This window comes from Marmota monax, unplaced genomic scaffold (assembly GCF_021218885.2).
Source record: "Marmota monax isolate L192 unplaced genomic scaffold, Marmota_monax_Labrador192_F-V1.1 WCK01_AAM20220418_F8-fsc00001, whole genome shotgun sequence".
Classification (NCBI taxonomy): Eukaryota; Metazoa; Chordata; class Mammalia; order Rodentia; family Sciuridae; genus Marmota; species Marmota monax.
Genome location: NW_026693777.1, coordinates 22,293,718 through 22,312,552, shown reverse-complemented (window position 1 = coordinate 22,312,552; position 18,835 = coordinate 22,293,718). Strand labels below are relative to the sequence as shown.

Below are 18,835 nucleotides of genomic sequence, written 5' to 3'. Positions count from 1 at the left end.
TTGATCAAATCTGGTGGCTAACCGCAGATCTGTTCTCTTACCCCTACTTCCAAGACCCAGGAGCTCACGAGTGTTGGAGAAGCTGAAGTAGCCAGAAAAGCGTTTTCAGAGTTTGTAACCCCTTTTCCCCCAGCCGCGGCTACGAAAAGGGGCGTTAACCTGCCTTCGGAGTTAGCATCTCCCTCGCACCACCTCTGAGGTTCCAAACCACCCAAAGAAAGTTGGGTGGCGGGGCTGTGGCGGGGCCCCGGGGGAGGCCAGCTGCTCCGCCTCCGGCGCAGGCGGGCGCGCTCCACAGTGGCCGCGGAGCGGCGAGCGCGGGACTCGGCGGGCGGCGGGCGGGGAAGGCGCGGGGCGTGGTTTGTAGCTTCCGAGCGCCGAGGAGCGGAGCGCGCTGTGCTGCGACCAGAGCCTTCGGCTGGACCGAAAAAACGAGACCGAAAACCAGCGAAAGGTGCGATCTAGGGAGAGGGGCAAACGGAGCGCCGATCTGGGGCGGCCCCGGCCCGTGCCCTCGCCTCTCGGCCGGGCGGCCGGCGGGTGAGCGCGGCGGCGGGGGCCCCAGCACCCTGGTGCACCCCGGAGAGAGCGGGAGGGAGGGGAAGGTGCCCGGGTGAAGGAGGGGAAGGTCCCCCACCGGGGGCGGGGGCTACGGGAGACGACAACAGACCCGAGGCCGGGGTCCGAGCCCGGCCACGGGAAACTTTGCACGGGTGGGGAGAGCGGGATGCGTGCAGGTCGCTGCAAACTTGTCAGCGGGCGGGGCGCTCCGGGGATTGGAGCCAGCACCATCGGGTGGCGTTTGTCTCTCCGGCTTCTTTGTGTCACCTCCGGGCCCCAGCCCGCCGGTCCGCCGAGCTCGGGAAGGGGCGGCGCGGGACGTCGGCCGGGTCCTCCGGCTGCCCCCGCCTGGGCGCAGGCCCCAGAGCTCGGGGTGGGCTAATTGTTTTCATTCCTCGCGTCACGCCTGGGCGGGAAAGATTTTGAACACCGCGTGAGATAGAACGGCAGAGCTGCGGCGCAGAGATTGCAAAATCGTGGGCGGTACGAGGCTCGCCCCCGGGACCGAGAACCTGCGGGCCCGGACGCATGGGGGCTGGAGGGGACCCGCCAGCCCCGGCGCTCGAGAACAGCGGCGGGCGGGGCTGCCGAGCGCCACGGCTAGGCTGGATGGGGGGGGGGGCACTCGGACGGCTGGGATTATAATTCCATTTTGATTGCTTGGGGTCTTTGTTGTCTGAAATTGCCTTTAGGGTCTGACGATAGCACCTTCTCCTTAGGTTATTTTCCTTCTGTTCAGAGGGGGCGCGGGGCGGGGGGGGGGAGCTGCGTAGGGAATCAGTGCTGCTCCCAACCACATTAGCCGCTTTATTAGGTGGAAGTCGATAAGTCCTGCGTAACCTTTGCTTTTGTGGACGCCTGTTATTTCCGAAAGTTATTATTTTCCCCTCCCCTAGTGGAAGGGAGCGTCTGAGCTGGATGCCAGCAGGCGCGATTGTGTACAAGCACCAGCAAGTCGGAGCCAGACCGTGAGGGTTCTGTCTAGCCATGGAACACTTTTGCGACGCTCTCTTTTTTTTTTTTTTTTAAGTTTGTTTGATTTCAAGCAACTTTTATCTGCCTTTCCACAAGTTTCCATAGATCCCAAGGCCTCGTCGCAGATACTGTGTGTAGTTATACTAGGATGAATTCTATTCTTTTCAGAGGTGGGTAATGCAGTGAAACATACCTGGGCTTCTCACCACTCAGGTACTTGCCACCGAGATACCATGAACGCCGTAAAGGTTTTTATGGGGTGAATAGTTGGTGCGTTTCCATATTTTGATGCATGACTGCTTCTCCAGTTTTCTTTCTGGAAAACTGTTCAGGCTCCCCAGGGTTTTTCCTGAGATAATTACTATATGGCCTCAGCCCCACCCGCCTGTCCCCTCCGCTCTCTACCCTCCTGGCCGTGGGAACAGGTGTAATTCACATGAAGTTTTCATGATGAAAAGTCTGGAGATGTCAAAATGAGTAAAAAAGTGGAAATGTTTATGTCTTTGTCCATATGTTTGAGTTATGAGTCTTTATTTGGTTGCAAGATTCAAAATCAAACCAATTTGCATCAGCCAGCTTTGTACATTTAAGATTGTTTTAAACCAAGTGCCAGGGTGCATGCCTGTTAGGATTGCAAGTTTGAGGCCAGTCTCAGTAATTAAGTGAGGCCTTCAGCAACTTAGCTAGACCTTGTCTCAAAATAAAAAGTTAAAAGGGTTGGGAATACAGCTCAGTGGAAAAACGCCCTGGGTACAATCCCAGTATCAAATGAGGAAAAAGGATATTGCAGTTTTTGTTTTTTGGTCTTGGGGATTAAACTAGGACCACTCCCCAGTCTTTTTTATTTTGAGACAGGGTCTCCCTAAGTTGCCTAGGTGTCTTGAAATTCATTCTGCCTCAGTCTTCCCAGTCTCTGGAATCACAGGTATACATCAGGGCACTGGCTGCAGTGTTTTTTTTTAATGGTGCTGGGGATTGAACCCAGGGCCTTCCTTGTATATACAAGAGAAGCTATATACTAACATACTAACTGAGCTATATCCCCAGCCTTGGCTGTAGTGTTTTAAAGAACTGAGTTACAATGCAGTTATTAAGTAATGTCCTTAGTAGCATAAGGTGAGAGTTTAATTGGAAATTTAAAAACTGAATCAAGGCTGGGTGTGGTGGCGCATGCTTGTAATCCCAGCAGCCTGGGAGACTGAGGCAGGAGGATCACAAGTTCAAAGTCAGGCTCAGCAAAAGCAATGCACTAAGTAACTCAGTGAGACTCCTGTCTCTAAGTAAAATACAAAATAGGGCTGGGGATGTGGCTCAGTGATCAAATGTCCCTGAGTTCAATCCCTAATATTCCAAAAAAAAAAAAAAAAAAGACTGAATCAGTCCCTTTAATAAGGCAAGGATGAAAAGTAATTTATTTGTCATTACTCATCACGTTTTATTTAATATTTTACAGTTTTAAAAAATTTCATTTATCATTTCAAGTGTAGATTTTCAATAATGTCACAGAATTATTCATTTATTCAAATAATATTCTATCATATATAGTCACTGTGCTAGATCCTGGAGATCTGGAAAATACTAGTACCCACTTATAGAATGTTCATTTTGTACCAGTAAATAGTTGATACTGATCACCTCATTCGTCTGGAAGTTTTATTGTGTACCTCCAGTGCTAGGGGCTGGGGTTATGATGGTACACCAGGCAGCTGTGGTTCCTTCCCTTATCTAGTGCGGAAGATAAGCAGAAAATAAAATGCATTACTTAACTAATCACAGGTCTGAGAACATAAATCATCCCACTCTTCTCTTCAAAACTCTCTAGTGGCATCCCCTCTTCGTCTGAGTGAGTGGCCCCCAGTGCTGCCTGTTCAGGTTCTCCGCTCCTTAATCTCATTACCTTCTTGACCTTTCCAGTTCTTCTCTTCCTTACTCATGTGTGTTCAGCCAAACACACTCTCTTGCTGTTTTTTAGGCTTTGGGGACTTACTATGCTCTGCCTGAATGCCCGCTGTCCCCCAGCTCCCATATCTGTGATGGTTCTCTCCCTGACCCGCTTCACTTCTTCATCCCATGGTATAGTCTCAGAGAAACTTCACTAACCTCCAAATTTAAATTCATAACCATCCTCACATTCCTACTCTCATGATTTGTTCTTTTGTCTCCATAGCACTTATGGCTGTCTAAAATATGATGTTTCTTGCTTTTTGTCTGTCTTCCTCCACTGGGTCGAACACTCCATCAGAACTCTATCAGAGGCCTTTTATGACTGCTGGGTCTTTAGGTCTTGGAACAATGCCTGGCGTGTGGTAGTCCACAATAACCATCTGTTGCATGGCCATTGTTGAATGCAAAGGGACAACCGAGTGCTGAGACACAGAGTAACCCGAGGCTCCTGGGTTACTAGTGAGAAGGCCTCTCTGGAGGTGACATTGAAGCTGAGCCTCGGAGATGAGCCCTGCTGCTGTGGGGTAAGAGGTTGTGGAGAAGAGACAGGCGTGAAGGGAGATCAGGCAGAGACGTCATGAGTTAAGGCCTTGAGGCAGGAGAGCTCAGCTGTGTGTGGATTTATTGGAAGTGAGAAGGTCGTTGTGGCTGAGCACAGTCAACTCAAAGGGAGGGTGGAACCAAGTGACGGAGTGCTGATCAGGTGTCAGATCATGCAGGGCCTTTGAGAGTCACATGGAATCCTCATATAGTCACTATTAGCCCCATTTTTATAGTTAAAAAAAAACAACTGGTTATTGGGTAGATAAAATATCTTTCTGAGATAACAGCAAATGGCAGAGCCAAGGATAGGAAGCCAGGCTCTGACTCCAGAGCACCGATGTGTCCCTACTATGCCAAGATTGGAAGACAAGTCATTGCAATGTACATGTGGCAGTGGCAGAAAAGATGTACCTCTGGGGGCTGTGAGAGGAGGGAAGCACCTAGTTCTGCCTTGGTGTGGGAAGGCCAAATTGGAAAAAATGAAATAATTTTTCCCTTTTTTTTATTACTATGAAAATTTTCAGTTTAGGTTCAGTTAAATTGAGAAATAATGTTAACATTAAAAGCAATAGCTTCTACTCCAAGGCTTAAAAATAGCAAGACTTGCTTTGACTGGTGTCGAATGCCCCCTTTCCTGTTGTCACCAAATAAATGATTATGTCTGGAATAGTATAAAATCATTTACGTGTGAGCCTGTAATTTTTCATGAAATTTTGAGGGCTTTTGTTTTTTTGTGGGGGAGGATGCTGCTCTATATTCTTTTTTGATTGTTATCTTAAATTTTCAGTTTTACATGATAAATTTTTAAACAGCTTTATTGAATATAATTGGCACATAGTAAATGCCCATATTTAAATTTTAATATTAAATATTTTTATTTAGTTTTATTTTTTGAGACGGGGTCTCACTATGTTGCCAAGGTACATCTTGAATTTCTGCACTCAAGGTATCCTTCTGCTTCAGCCTCCTGAGTAGTAGAACCACAGGCACGTGCCACCATGCTGGGATTGATCAGGTTTTGACTTACACATAGACCTGTGAAGCCATCTCTTCCCCAACCTCTTGCCTCACCCTAGATCTCCCCTTTCCCATACAACCAGTGATAGTATTCTGACTCTATGGGTATGTTGGCATTTAAAAATTTACATGAGGTAGGGAAGATGGTGGAATGAGATTGACATTATCACCCCTATGTATGGGTATGATTGCACGAATGGTGTGACCCTACATCACATACAACCAGAGAAATGAAAAGTTGTGCTCCATTTGTGTAAAAAAAAAATAAAATTAAAAAAGTTTATATGAATGGAAATGTAAGTACGTTCTCTTCTTGGCCTGGCTTCTTTCACTTAGGATAATTAATTTTGAGACTTAGCCGTGGTATTGTGTGTATCAATATATTTTTTAAAATATTTATTTTTTAGTTATAGGTGGACACAATATCTTAATTTTATCTGTATGTGGTGCTGGGGATCGAACCCAGTGCCCCACACATGATAGGTGAGCGCTCTACCTCTGAGCCACAGCCCCAACCCAATATTTTTTTTTTGCTTAGAAATATTCCATTTTATTGATAAACCTCAGGGCATTTATCTGTATACCTTTTGACAGACATTTGGGTTACTTCCTGTATTTGGCTATTAAAAGTAAAAATGCTATGAACATTGTATACAGTCTTTGGACATCTGCTTTTATTTCCCCTGGGGTCAATGTGTAAAGTAAAATGACTGGATAATATGACAAGTAGTTATTTAACTTAAAGAAACAATCATACTTTTCCAATCTCAATTATGTCATTTTACATTCCCAAAGTAGTGTTTGAGAGTTTCAGTTGTTCCAAATCTTTGCCAACAATTGGTATGGTCAGGTTTCTCATGGACAGACTAATAGTGGGATCTCCTTGTGGTTTTAATTTGCATTTTCTTGATGATTAATGAGTATCTTTTATATACTTATTTGCCACCCATATATCTCTTTTGTTGAAGTGTGCACATTTTGTGCCATTTTTCTTGTCTTGTTTTGAAGATTCTTTGCATATTCTGAATACAAGTCCTTTATCAGATCCATCATTTGCAAATATTAGCTTTTGGTTTTGTCTCAGTCAGTTTTGTGCGGGCATAACAGAATACCACAGACTGGGAAATTTATAATGGACAAAAATTTATTAGTTAAGCCAATTCTAAAGGCTTGCAGGGGCTGGCACCTGTTGCGGACCTTCTTGTTGAACCATCCTGCTGTAGAAGAGAAAAGGGGGTGAGATCCATGCCTACCATGATATCATCAATTCATCACCTCTAATACAGTTACAATGACAATTACATTTCAGCAGTTTTGGAGGGGACATTCAAACCATAACAATGTCTTTCATTCTTGTAAGTATCCTTTGAAGTTACTGTTCATGATTTTGATGAAATCCAAGTTATCAGTTTATTCTTTATGGACTGTACTTTGGTGTTATATCTAAGAAGTCTTTATCTAACTCAAGTCACAAGGTCCTATTTCTCCTTCTCTTTTTTCCTCTTCCTCTTCTTCCTCTTCCTCCTCCTCCTCCTCTTCCCCCTTCCTCTTTCCCTTCTCCTTCTTCTTCTTCCTAAAAGACTTATAATTTTTAGTTTTACTTTTAGGTACATTGGCCTTGCATTAATTTTTGTTTATGGTGCAAAGTATAGGTGGAGTTTGCCTCACCCTGCCGGAAATATTTGGCAGTTTCTGAAGATAATATTTGGAGACAATGTCTAGGCTAAGGCAAGGGGCATTTGCTCTTGGCATCTACTAGTGGGTGGAGGTCAAGGATGCTGAGAGATCACCTCAAAGGAGAAATCAGTCATTCAACCAAAATGTCAGAAGTGCTGAAGTTGAGAAACTCTAGGCTTGAGGTTTATCAATTTTTCACTCTGCTTTTTTCTTTCTTTTTTTAATGGTGATACTAGGAATTGAACCCAGGACTTGCATGTGCTAGACAATGGCTCGACTACTGAGCTACATCCCCAGCCCTTTTTATTTACTTTATATTTTGAGACAGGGTCTTGCTAAGTTGCCCAGGCTGGACTAAAACCTGTGATCCCCCTGCCTCAGCTTTCTGAGTTGCAGGGATTACAGGCATGTGCCAGGCCAATCTTTAGATATTTGGGCTATTTAGACATTTATAGTGATTAGTAATATATTATTTAAGTCAATAAGGTTGTTTTCTGTTTTTCCTCATCTGCTTTTTGTATCCTTTTCCTCATTTTCTATCTTCATTGGAATTAAATGAAAATTATCTCCCCCTGTGGTGCTGGGATTGAACTCAGGGCCACATGTATACCAGGCAAGAACTCTACCACTGAGCTATGCTCCCAACCCATGAACTAATTAAATATTTTTAGTGATTCTATTTTACACACACACACACACACACACACACACATACACACACACATATATAGGCTTCTTAGCTATTGTTCTTTGTTTCTATTATTTCTGTAATTATTTAAACACACCACAATTTACCTGCAAACAACATTATATCACTTCATGTCCGGTATGAACTTCGTAATAGGGGGATGCGACTGTGGCGCAGCAGTAGTGCACTTGCTTGGCATGTGTAAGGCACTGGGTTTGATCCTCAGCACTGCATTAAAAAAAAAAAAAGTCTATCAACAACTAAAAAAATAAAAAATAAAAAAATAAAAAATAAAAAATAAAAAAATCTTAATAGTAAATTTTGAATTCTCTTGATCTTTATGCTATTGTCATACATTGTACTTTTCATCTGTTCTAAACCCCATACTACATTATTATCCTTTTTTTTTTTTGAGTAGCTAATTATCTTTTTTTTTTTTTTTTGCTAATTATCTTTTAAATAAGAAAACAAGACAAAATAAAACCCAGTATTTATCCATGCAGTTACACTGGTTATATTTTTTATTTTAATATTGTTAAATGAAAAAGCAAATAGGGTTTAGGTTATTGGATTCTCATGTATTTACCAGTTTGTAAAGTTAAACTCTTAAAGAAGTGATATTCAGAAATCAGAACATAGTTCATCTTATCAAACTAAATCCACAGAATTGTTTTAGGGCAGGTGATTGCTGCACTAGGAAGGTGTTTTAGTGTACTGCAGATATTAGAAAAGCAGAACACCTGGAGTTGAAGCACTCGCCAGCCCATGGGTGCCCTGGCTTGCTTTCTTTTTTCTGAGTAGCATGAGAAAGAGGGAGGTGGATGGGGAGAAGTAATTCATCCATGTTGACATTTTCCAGACCCTGAGAAATTTGAAAGCTGTTTGAATGCATTTCTCTCTCTTGATGGTGTGTGTTGAAAAGCACTTTCTTCCAGCACTTTGGGTCAGGGAAACACATCTGATAAAAATGAGTCTCAAGCTTGTACTTGTTCATGTCCATATTGATTGAAAACTGCGATCTGAGATGCAGGAGTGGGGTCCCTCTACAGTTTGCATCTGCTTGCTGCTCTAGTTCCTGCTGACTTTTTGTCTTCCTTTAGGGACTGCCAGTGTTTGCAGTTTGTCCTCTGGGAGTAGCTCTTTTCTGTCTGGCTATGCAAATGCATCCCTGTTCAATTCATTCAACAAGTAATTTATTTTGTAAATGTTTATTATTTCTAGACTCTGTCACATTGATGAAAATCAGTGCCCCTTGCCCTTAGCCAGATATCTACTAGGAGAAAGGAGTCCTGGTGAGATAACTGGTGACTGCTACAGGGAAGGTGTGAACAGAGTAAAACAGAACAGCAGTGGTTCTCAAAGTGTCATTTGGGGACCAGCAGCAGCCAGCCTATAGAATCAAAACCTTCATGGTAGGGCCCAGCAATTTGTCTTTAACAAGGCTTCAAAGTGATTCTGATGCTGCTACGTCTATGAACTACAGGTAGACGTGGAGGATTAGATGATCTCTGAGATTTTTTTCCAGCTCTTCAAATCTGTGAATGTGGTTTAGAAATGTGGTATTGGTGAAGAGCACTAGTTTGTACTAATAAAATAGGAAATAAAACTTTAATTGCTTTGGGTGTGGTGGTGCATACCTGTAATCCCAGGGTCTTAAGAAGCTGAGACAAGAGGATCACAAGTTCAAGACCAGCCTAGACATCTCAGCTAGACCCTGCTTCAAAATAAAAAATAAAAATAGGTCTGGGGATGTAGCTTAATGTAGAGCACCCCTAGGTTCAATACCCAGTACTGTAAACAAACATACAAACAAGCTCCCCTCAACAATAATTATAATGTAGATAAAACAAATCAAAATGATAAAGTTGTGTTTGCACTGGGACAAAAGTCAATTGTCTTTTTTTTTTTTTCCAGTGCTGAGGATTGAACCCAGGACCTTCTCATGGTAGCTAAGTGCTTGACCACTGAGTTGTACCCCCAGGCAGTAAATTTTTTAAAAAATATTTTTTATTTGTTCTTTTTAAATATACATGACTGTAGAGTGTATTTTGACATATTATATATACATAGAGTATAACTTACTCTAATTAGGATCCCGTTCTTGTGGTTGTACATGATGTGGAGTTTCACTGGTCATGTATTCACATATGAACATAGGAAAGTTATGTTTGATTCATTCTACTGTCTTGTCCATTCCCTTCCTTCTCCCTTCCCTTCATTCCCCTTTGTCTAATCCATTGAACTTCTATTTTTCCCTTGTCCCCACTTATTGTGTGCTAGCGTCCACATATCAAAGAGAACATTTGGTCTTTGATTTTTTGGGATTGCCATCCAATAAATTGGTTAAATTTTTTTTTATTATGAAGAATTTAAAATATATCCAAAAGCAGAGATAATAGTAAAATGAACTCCTGTGTAACCCTTAGTCAGTGCCAATAATTATGTCCAGGGCTGTGAGTGTTGGTGGACAACTGTAATCCCAGCTGCTGGGGAGGCTGGGGCAGAAGATTCATGAGCTTGAGGCCAGCTTGGGCAAGTAGAGAGACCCAGTTTCAAAAAAAATCAACTTCTGCCAACCTGGTTTTAACTTTGCTCTTTCCTATCCTATGTTTGCTGAATTATTTTGGAGCAATTTTCAAACATCATATCATTTCATCTATAAATAGTTAGATTTTTAATTATTTGAGATAATAAGGTATTTGATACAAATTTGAAACTGAACCACATGAATGATAGGTCAGATTTATCTAGAGTTTATTTATACAAACATGGGTAAAACAAAACAACCAATGTGGACATGTGTATATGTATTCCTATTAGCCTAAAATCCATTCAAAATAAGTGTACCATGGGCTGGGGTTGTGGCTCAGCAGTAGAGTGCTCACCTAGCATGTGTGAGGCACTGGGTTTGATTCTCAGCACTGCATATAAATAAATAAATAAAATGAAAGGTCATTAACAACTTAAAAAATATATTTTTTACATGTGAATTAAGAATTCTTATGATTCATTTCAGCAAATTATGTTGTCTCATTTAGAAAGAAAACTTATATAGCATGTCAGGATGCATGGTAATTTTTTTTTAAATATTTATTTTTTAGTTGTAGTTGGACACAATACTTTTATTTTATTTATTTATTTTTATGTGGTGCTGAGGATCAAACCCAGGGCATCACATGTGCTGGGCGAGCACTCTACCGCTGAGCGACAACCCCAGGCCCTGCCCCCCCTTTTTTTAATATTTATTTTTTAGTTGTAGTTGGACACAATACCTTTATTTTATTTATTTATTTTTATGAGGATGCATGGTAATTAAAAGAAGAAATCCTTGGGCTGGGGAGGTAGCTCAGTGGTGAGTACATACTTAATATTTGTGGAGGCCCCTGAGTTTCATCCCCAGCACCAAAAAAGGGGAAACATCTACTCATCTTAGTGAAAAGAGTACATGCAGTATCTCTTTTTTCAAGGTTAGAGATAACCGTATTTTTGTCAGAGATCAGGCTGTGAGGTGCTTATGTTTGGAGGGGAAGGGCAGAATTGATTTACACAACATGGCGCCTGTCTCCTTATGCTTTGGCTTAGGAGCACAGTGCGGTGTCCTGAGGAAAAGCTGATTGTATCACTTAGGACTAATATCTTCATGCTTAGCTGCTTCTGTATGATTCATTACTTAAGGGATCATACCATAGGAGTTAGCTAATTTTAATTTAAAAATGCTAATTGCTCAGGAGGAAATCTGTTTATTTATTTTAGTTGTAGATGGACACAATACCTTTAATTAATTAATTAATTAATTAATTTTTTATGTGGTGCTGAGAATCAAACCTGGTGCCTCATGCATGCTAGCTCTACCTCTGAGCTACAACCCCAGCCCGACTCAGGAGGAAATTTTAAACGTAAATTTCAATAAAATAAGTAAAGCTGTTCACGACCCTTCTACCAGCCCTCCTAATTAAAAACAAGAAAGCATAAAAACAAAAGCAACAACAGCAACAACAATAAAAACCCCACAACTCAAATATCTCTAAGCTTTTAATGCTATGGGAAGTTGTAGCCAATGCATGATGGGATTGTTTGGTTGACTACGGTATACTAGAACTTTTATTTAAAAAATTTGAGCTAGTGATTCAGAGAGAGGAGGAAAAAGAGAAATGACTTGTAAGTTCTGTTATGAACAAGTTAAACATGTGTTTTATTATTTACACTTTTGTGTTAGCAATGAAAATAGGTTACTAGCATGCTCTTATTAAAATATCCTTATTTTATTAATATTATTAAAATCATTCATTTGATGATATTAAGTAAGAATTTTTCCTCTGTTAATAGGTCTTTGTTTAAAAGAGAGTATGTTACCTTTGGAGTCTGTACTTTTTTTCATCGTAGGAAGCTTCAACTCTATTGGGTAATAATTAATTCTCTCCAAATGTTTAGTCCAGAGCTGATTATATTCCCTTCTGACCTGGATGAGAAGGAACTCCTGAATGCTTGTATCCACACTTTGATGATTTGGTCACAAAGACTCTCTGTTGGTGATGTTTCTGAGCCTTGGAGGGTGAGCTGGCTCCTCCTTCCCTGAGTCATCATGGTGTTTTGTAGTTGGCTGTCTGTTTTCTTAGCAACTGCTGTTGATTTCAGGTTTGAGCAGGGAGAGCATGTTCTGAAATGATCCAGCATATTCTTTTGCATTATCCATGCCTGTTAAACTTTATGATGTTAATGTATGTACCACGAAGAATGAACGCTTGAATACTTTTCCTGGCTCTACCTTCTCAATCATTTTTTGTTTGATTTGTTTTCAGGTTAAGTGGACTGAGTGGGAGTCAGGGTAGGAAAGGAGAAAAATAAATGAATGTGGGACACAGTGAATCTGCCTGTGCATGCTCCTGGACTGTAGCAGAACCCAAATGGCCTCCGTGTGCCGATGGGATAAAGTGTAATTTACTGAGGTTTTCAGCTTACTGCTCCCATGTGCGTAACTGCTAGAGGAAGGAGTGAATTTTAGAAATGTCTGTGGTATAGTGAAGTGATGGGATGGCTTCTGAAGACAGCCTGACGTTGGTTCAGATCCTAGCTTCACCATAAACTAACTGTATGCATTGGGACAACTTACATAACCTCTCTGAGTGCAAGTGAAGCTAAAATACCATATTGTAAGAATTTGTGAGTATTGCTGAGATAGCATAGGGAACAGTTACAGTATCTATAGAACACACGGCAATTAAAGTTACCGTGTTCAATTCATGGGTGCCGTGTACAGGGGCTAGGTTACAGGTGTTGGGTGCAATTAGAAATGAGTTAGACATGGTTCCCAATTACTAGGAATGGGGTAGATGGTCTTGTTAGTAGGTCCTTTAGTATGATCTAGAATGGAAGAGGGGCCAAATGTGGTGCTGGCAAAGTACAGTGGGTGCGGAAAGCAAGTGTTGACCTGTGCCAGCTTTGGGAAGTTATGGCTAATTTTGTAGCACATTTGAGCTCAGTGTGTGTAGCTGGGTCTCGAATGATCCAAGAAGGTTTTTGTGGGTGGAGAATGGAGGAGAGTATATTTCAGGCTGAAGAAAAGCACAGGTTCATGGCAGAATGTGGTGGAAGAGAAGAGTGGAGAGAAGATTTGTGGTTGGATTTTGGTGGATTTTGCATGCAGAAGTATTTGGACTATGTTCTCATAGCCTGTGGGGGAATGGAAGCAGCTACTTGGTGTGAACTCTGTTTCAAAAAAATGTTCTAGAAGATATGTTAGAGACCTGGGACATGCCTGTAATTCCAGTGGTTTTGGGAGGCTGAGGCAGGAGGACTGTGAGATTAAAACCAGCCCCATTAAGTTAATGCGAGGCTCCAAACAATACAGTGAGAACCTGTTTCTAAATTAAAAAAAAAAGAAAAAAAATATATATATAGGCTGGGGATGTGGCTTGGTAGTTAAGCACCCGTGTACCCCTGTATCCCACCCCAAAAAACCCTAAAACAAAGATATATTGGAGAGACAGGAAATCCAATCAAAAGTATGTTTCAAAAATACAGGTGAGTGATGAAGAAAGATTCTAAACGAGGTGCCAAAGAGGATGTTGGTGCCGTTAGTTGAGGGAAGGAAAACATAGGAGAAGACATGGGAAGAATTGGATGGTGTGGCAGTGGGGTGGCCTGATGGGTTTTTTGAGCTCAAACATTAGTGAGATAGCTAGCCAAAAATTGGAAATTCAGTTATGAAAGAAGGAAATTGACATTTTTTTGTGCTATGTTTTGTACTATGTCTCAAGTTTTATTCTAAGCACCTTCACAAATTATAAAGAGGAAGCAGCTGGGTGCAGTGGTGCACACCTGTAATTCCAGTATCTCATGAGGCTGAGGCAGGAGGATTGCAAGTTCAAAGCCAGCCTCAGCAAAAGCGAGGCACTAAGCAACTCAATGAGACTCTGTTTCTAAGTAAAATACAAAATAGGGCTGGGGATGTGGCTCAGTGGCTGAGTGCCCCTGAGTTTAATCCCTGGTACCTCTCCTCCCCTGGCAGATGGTGTTTTTATAGGTGAAGAAATAGAGGCTCAGATAGAGTCCTGATATGTAAACATCACAGTTTCTTTTTGCTGTTTTGTTTGTGTGTATCGTAGAGCCTGTCTTGCTGTGTAGCCTAGGCTGTCCCAAGCTCTGCCTCAGCCTCCTGAGTAGTTGGGATAGCAGGTGTGCACCACCATGCCTGTCTCAAACTGGACTTTACTGTCAAAACACTTGTCATTTTTAGCTTTGTCTTCATTTTGGAGGAATGGAGGAGTGAGTGAAGACTGAGGTACAGCAGGTTGCCTTCTGTGGCACTTTTCCTCGGTTTCCACCTTCAGGCTCCTATTACAGATGCTTTGCTCTGAGGAGAGTATCACTGTCTACCTGGGTGATTTCTTTATGTTTTCTGAAGAGTGTCAAAGGGAGTTTGATTCTTCATTTTGTTTCTCAAATTCTAATATTGCTTTCCTTTATTTTATCTTATTTATTTATTTTTTGTGGTGCTTGGAATCAAATGCAGGCTCTTGCCTATGCTAGGCAAATGCTCACTGAGCCACAACCCTTTTTATTTAATTTTTTTGAGACAGAGCCTCTTAAGTTAATGAGGCTGGCTAAAATTGTGATCCTCCTGCCTCAGCCTCCTGATTAGCTGGAATCACAGATGTGTGCCACCATGCCTGGCCTCCTTTCCTTTTAGAGCTGCCTGAAGGTTGAAGTCCTTTAAGTCCCCCCCCCACCCCCATGAAATGGAAACATTTGGGTCAGAGTGTGTAAATACTTATCTAATGAGCTCTGCTTTAGTTGGATTGGAGAAGCAAGTGGGGCAGAGAGAATGTTGCTTTTTCCTTAATGCGATCCTTTTTATTAGATGATGAATTGTGTAATCATGAGGTCAAGTTCATGGGTGCAGATAAAAACTAAGTCTGGCAAGACTTTAACTGACTTTTAAAGTCTTTTTTTTTTTTTTTTTTTTTTTTTTTGGTAATTACACAAATCCAACACACACACACACACACACACACAGAGCAAAATCCCTTGCCCATACTATTTTCACTTTCCATTTTTGGAGCCTTTCTCCCTAGAGATAATCACTGTGGACAATTGTATGTCTCTCCCATTTAATATTTCCAAAGAACCATCGCAGTTACTAGTCATGTATCTAGAATTCCAGTTTTTCCTTTTCACCTAGATATTTGATGTCAGGACTTATAATTGGGGTTTTATAAATGTGGTTTCCTTTTTTAGACTGTGGTTCTGAAAGTCCCACAAACATCAGATTGAACCTTCTGTTAAAATACTCTTGGATCACCTTTCAAATCAGTGACATACCCCAGGTTAGAATTTCGGAGACCTTGAGTTTCTCATTTGTTGCTAAACCAGTTCTGTTAGTTAATTTATGACACAAGTTTGCCAGTTAACTGCAACAGTGGGCAAAAACATTTTCTTTTCTTTCTTTCTTTCTTTCTCTTTTTTTTTTTTTTTTTTTTTTTTTGAGGAGAAAGGGCAGAAAGGAGCTGAGAATAAAAATTAACACAGGCCCATTTTTTAGTGCCATCACCATATTAATCCATTATTTCATAAGGTAAAAGCTCAAATAATATTTGCTATAGTAAATTCCTCTAGAGAGTCCTGTAATGAATGAGTAGATTAAATATATGTTACCCACTTAGGAGGTTTCTTACTGTAAGTTTAAGGATATGTGTTTTGGAATCTGAAATACTGGAGTTTGAGTTTTGCTTGTAAACTTGCTGTGGGGATCTAGACAAGTTACTTAACCTCTCTGTTTCCCTAAATGAGATAAATAGTATTTGTCTTATAGACCTGAGAAGATTATGGTGCTTGTAAAGTGTCTGGCATGAGTTAAGAACTAAATAAATATTAACTATTCTTATTACTGTTTTATCATGATTATCAAATAGAGTGCCAAAAATTTTGTAAAGAAAATGTACATGTTCTTATTTAAGCTATTAACACAGGAGGTATCACTGATATTTCACTTTCATGTACTATAGGTTGTTAGAAGGAATGTACAAATATTGAGAAACTTTTAAAAGCAGATGCAAATCTCAGTATCTCTTAGTTGATTAGCTTCTTATCCAAGGAGCTTCACTCAGAGAATTACACAGATTTCCTTTTGTCTTAGTGGGGGCCTACTTCTCAGTGCTGTTCAGTATTTCTGGTTTTGGTTCTAATTGGGAGAATACTACAGAGTGCATGACATTTTTGGAGGCATGTTCTAATTGTTCATCAACTAAGAGAAGGCACCCTAAATGGTGTTTCTGTTGAAGGGTGTGTTCTGTGTGTTTTGGAGGCAAGGAAGGTTAGGGATATTTCCATGGGGACAGCTTAGAGAGAAGGAAAAATATTCCTTAGAAACTTCAAACTTAGAATTTCAAGTTTAAAATTTCATGAAAATAAAGCTTAAGAATTTTGTAATTGTAGTTATTAGAGATAAGAGGTCAGGAGGAATTCTAATGTTGGAAGTTTTATCTTCACAAGAAAGTACATAAATTCCAAATAGTTTAATGAGCTCAAAGATATATTAAAGAAATAATTCTGGCTTTGTCCCAGAAATGGGACAGAAATTATTTTTATTTTTACTTATTTAATTAAGGCCAGATAAATTTCTACAGAGTCACTGTGCATGCTATAAGTAACATCAAAGATAATTTAGTATCCACAGAAGTGCATTCCGTTCTTTCCCTGAGTTGGTATGACTTCATATCAGATCTTCAAATTGTGTCCGCACCTTGGCAAATGTGTATCTTTAGGGAAGACTTAGAAACAAATAATTCTGATTGTTTCTCTTCAAGTGAGAAAGTTCTGCCATGTTTATAATTGAAATGGAAACAAGTTTGGGAGCTTCTAGCAAGTCCCACTGGAAGCAGGGTTGAAAGGATTTCACAGTTGGACATTCTGCTATTCAGAAACCAAATCTGTTTTTCAGAGACACTCTCCATTTACATAGTTGTTTGAATCAAGTTTTAAACAAAAGAATACCTGTTAAAAGAGTTGCATTGCTGGCTGGCAATGCTAGGAAAGACAGCTTTGTTGTTGTTGTTGTTGGTGGTGGTGGTGTCCTGGGGATGGAACCCAGGACCTCACACATGCCAAGCAACTGCTCTACCCCTGAGCCATACCCCAGCCCCAGAAAGACGGTTTCCATATCATACTACAATTCATTCCCTAGTTGTTGCCCCCCCCCCCCCCCCGCCCTTTGTCTGCTTTCCCACTAACCAGTCAGCATTCTGGGATTTGATGGTTGGGAAAGACTAGGTGTTAAATATTTAGTTAGAACTTCTATGTATTAATGCAGTTGCACAGAAATGGATGGTTCTTTGAAGGTAAAGAATTAAAGAGAAATGCAAACTCAAAAAGGAGAAAAAACATTAATTTGGGGGGGAGATTTGAATTTTTAAAAATCCTCTATGTTTTTAAAATTCCAGTGTCAAAATCATTACCAGTTGTGGCTAGAAGAGATGTCACTTATTTATTTATTTCTGAGTCAAAGCACTTGATTAAAATAAGATTTATGTATGAGCATCTGTAATGTACATGTTAAAGTCTACATTGATTTATTGATTGATCTAAGGATTTGCAAGTTTATTTGTTTTATGCACTAAGTTAGTAATTCATTAAATAAAGTTGGGTCGTAGGAAATGGAGAGGAGCACTTTTCCTTAAGAAGAGTGGTAACCCTGGGAAAAGTGGCCTGTAATCTCAGGGGCTGGGGAGGCTAAGGCAGGAGGGTCACAAGTTCAAAGCCAGCAACTTGGCAAGGCCCTAAATAATTTAGGAAGACCCTGTCTCAAAATAAAATGTAAAACAAAACAAAACAAAAAACAAAAAAAAAAGAAAGAAAAGAAAAAAAGGGCTGGGGATGTGGCTCAGTGGTTAAGTACCCTTGGGGTACCTCAGTGGTTAAGTACCCAGTATGGTGGGGGGAGGGTGTGAGAAATAATGGTTTGGAAGAGGACTGATCAGAAAGAGTATAAATCATATGATTTCTAAAATACCAATATAAATTATAATTCTGGGTTTGTTCCAGACAGTCTTATGCTGGTCAGCAAAGAACAAATGTTAATAGTCTCAGGAATATCATGATTATATAAAATAATCTATAAGTACAACTAAACAAAAAGTATATTTTGTCTTGGGTCAATTAAATTTGCCCCTTGTTCCTCAGCACTCAATGTTCTGTTCTTCTCAGCCTAGGCAGACTGCTCTCACTGGTGTAATATGCTCACAAAGGCCAGCGAAGGAGTGTGGTGGGATTAAACATCATTCCTGGGCTAACTTTACTGTGTGTGTGTGTGTGTGTATGTGTGCGTGCATGAGCACATTGATCCAGTATCCATGCTGGGTCAGAAAGCGTCTTCCTATGTATGATTTATAGGATATGTATAGTGACAGTGTCATGGGTTATAACTGGAACCCAGAGGGTTTGAAATCCATCATGTTGAATTTTGTTCAGAATGTTAGAACTGAATTACCCCTGAGTACTTTTATCTCATAGTTTAGGAACCAAGATTCAAAGATGGCAGGTGCTACATTCACAGAATCAGAAGTAAAACCACTATCTCCAGATTCTTGGCCCATGGTTCTTGCACACGCACACATGCACGCGCACACACACGAGTTGTATATATATGTTATGTAATATTTAAGACTCATGAAAAGGTCTAAATAATTACATAGTAAGTGCATAAGTGCTTTAACATCCTAGTTAAGAAATAAAATATTGCTTATGTGGTGTGACCTCTTCCTCTCTAGAGGTAACTGCCATCCTAAATTTGGTGTTTATCATACACATGTGTTTCTTTACAGTTCTGTTGCATGAGAATGGTAAGGGTCACTTTCAAGGTGTCTACCATTCATGACAGATACTGGCCATAAACAACAGGTCTAGCTGTGCCGGGTTGTTCTGGTGGAATATCAG

At 40.6% G+C, this 18,835-nt stretch overlaps 1 protein-coding gene and 1 long non-coding RNA gene across 8 annotated transcripts in view; one reads left to right on the top strand and one right to left on the bottom strand.

Moving 5' to 3' along the window:
* The first annotated feature begins 343 nt into the window (after positions 1-343).
* The window catches only part of Syne2 (spectrin repeat containing nuclear envelope protein 2), a 336,172-nt gene continuing 317,680 nt past the window's right edge, over positions 344-18,835 (top strand). For 5 of the 7 annotated variants that reach the window (XM_046461329.2, XM_046461328.2, XM_046461327.2 and 2 more), the window contains exon 1: positions 344-454. The gene's annotated coding sequence lies outside the window, so the exon portion shown is untranslated. Of the gene's footprint in view, positions 455-906; positions 1,045-11,842; positions 11,958-18,835 lie in introns of those variants that run through there. The other 2 variants (XM_058584597.1, XM_046461325.2) reach the window with 2 other exon arrangements.
* Positions 6,167-11,963, bottom strand: LOC124104395 (uncharacterized). The gene is made up of 3 exons (XR_006855420.2): positions 11,759-11,963; positions 7,513-7,633; positions 6,167-6,257 (listed from the first exon to the last, which is right to left on the bottom strand). It is a non-coding gene; the product is annotated as an uncharacterized LOC124104395 (long non-coding RNA).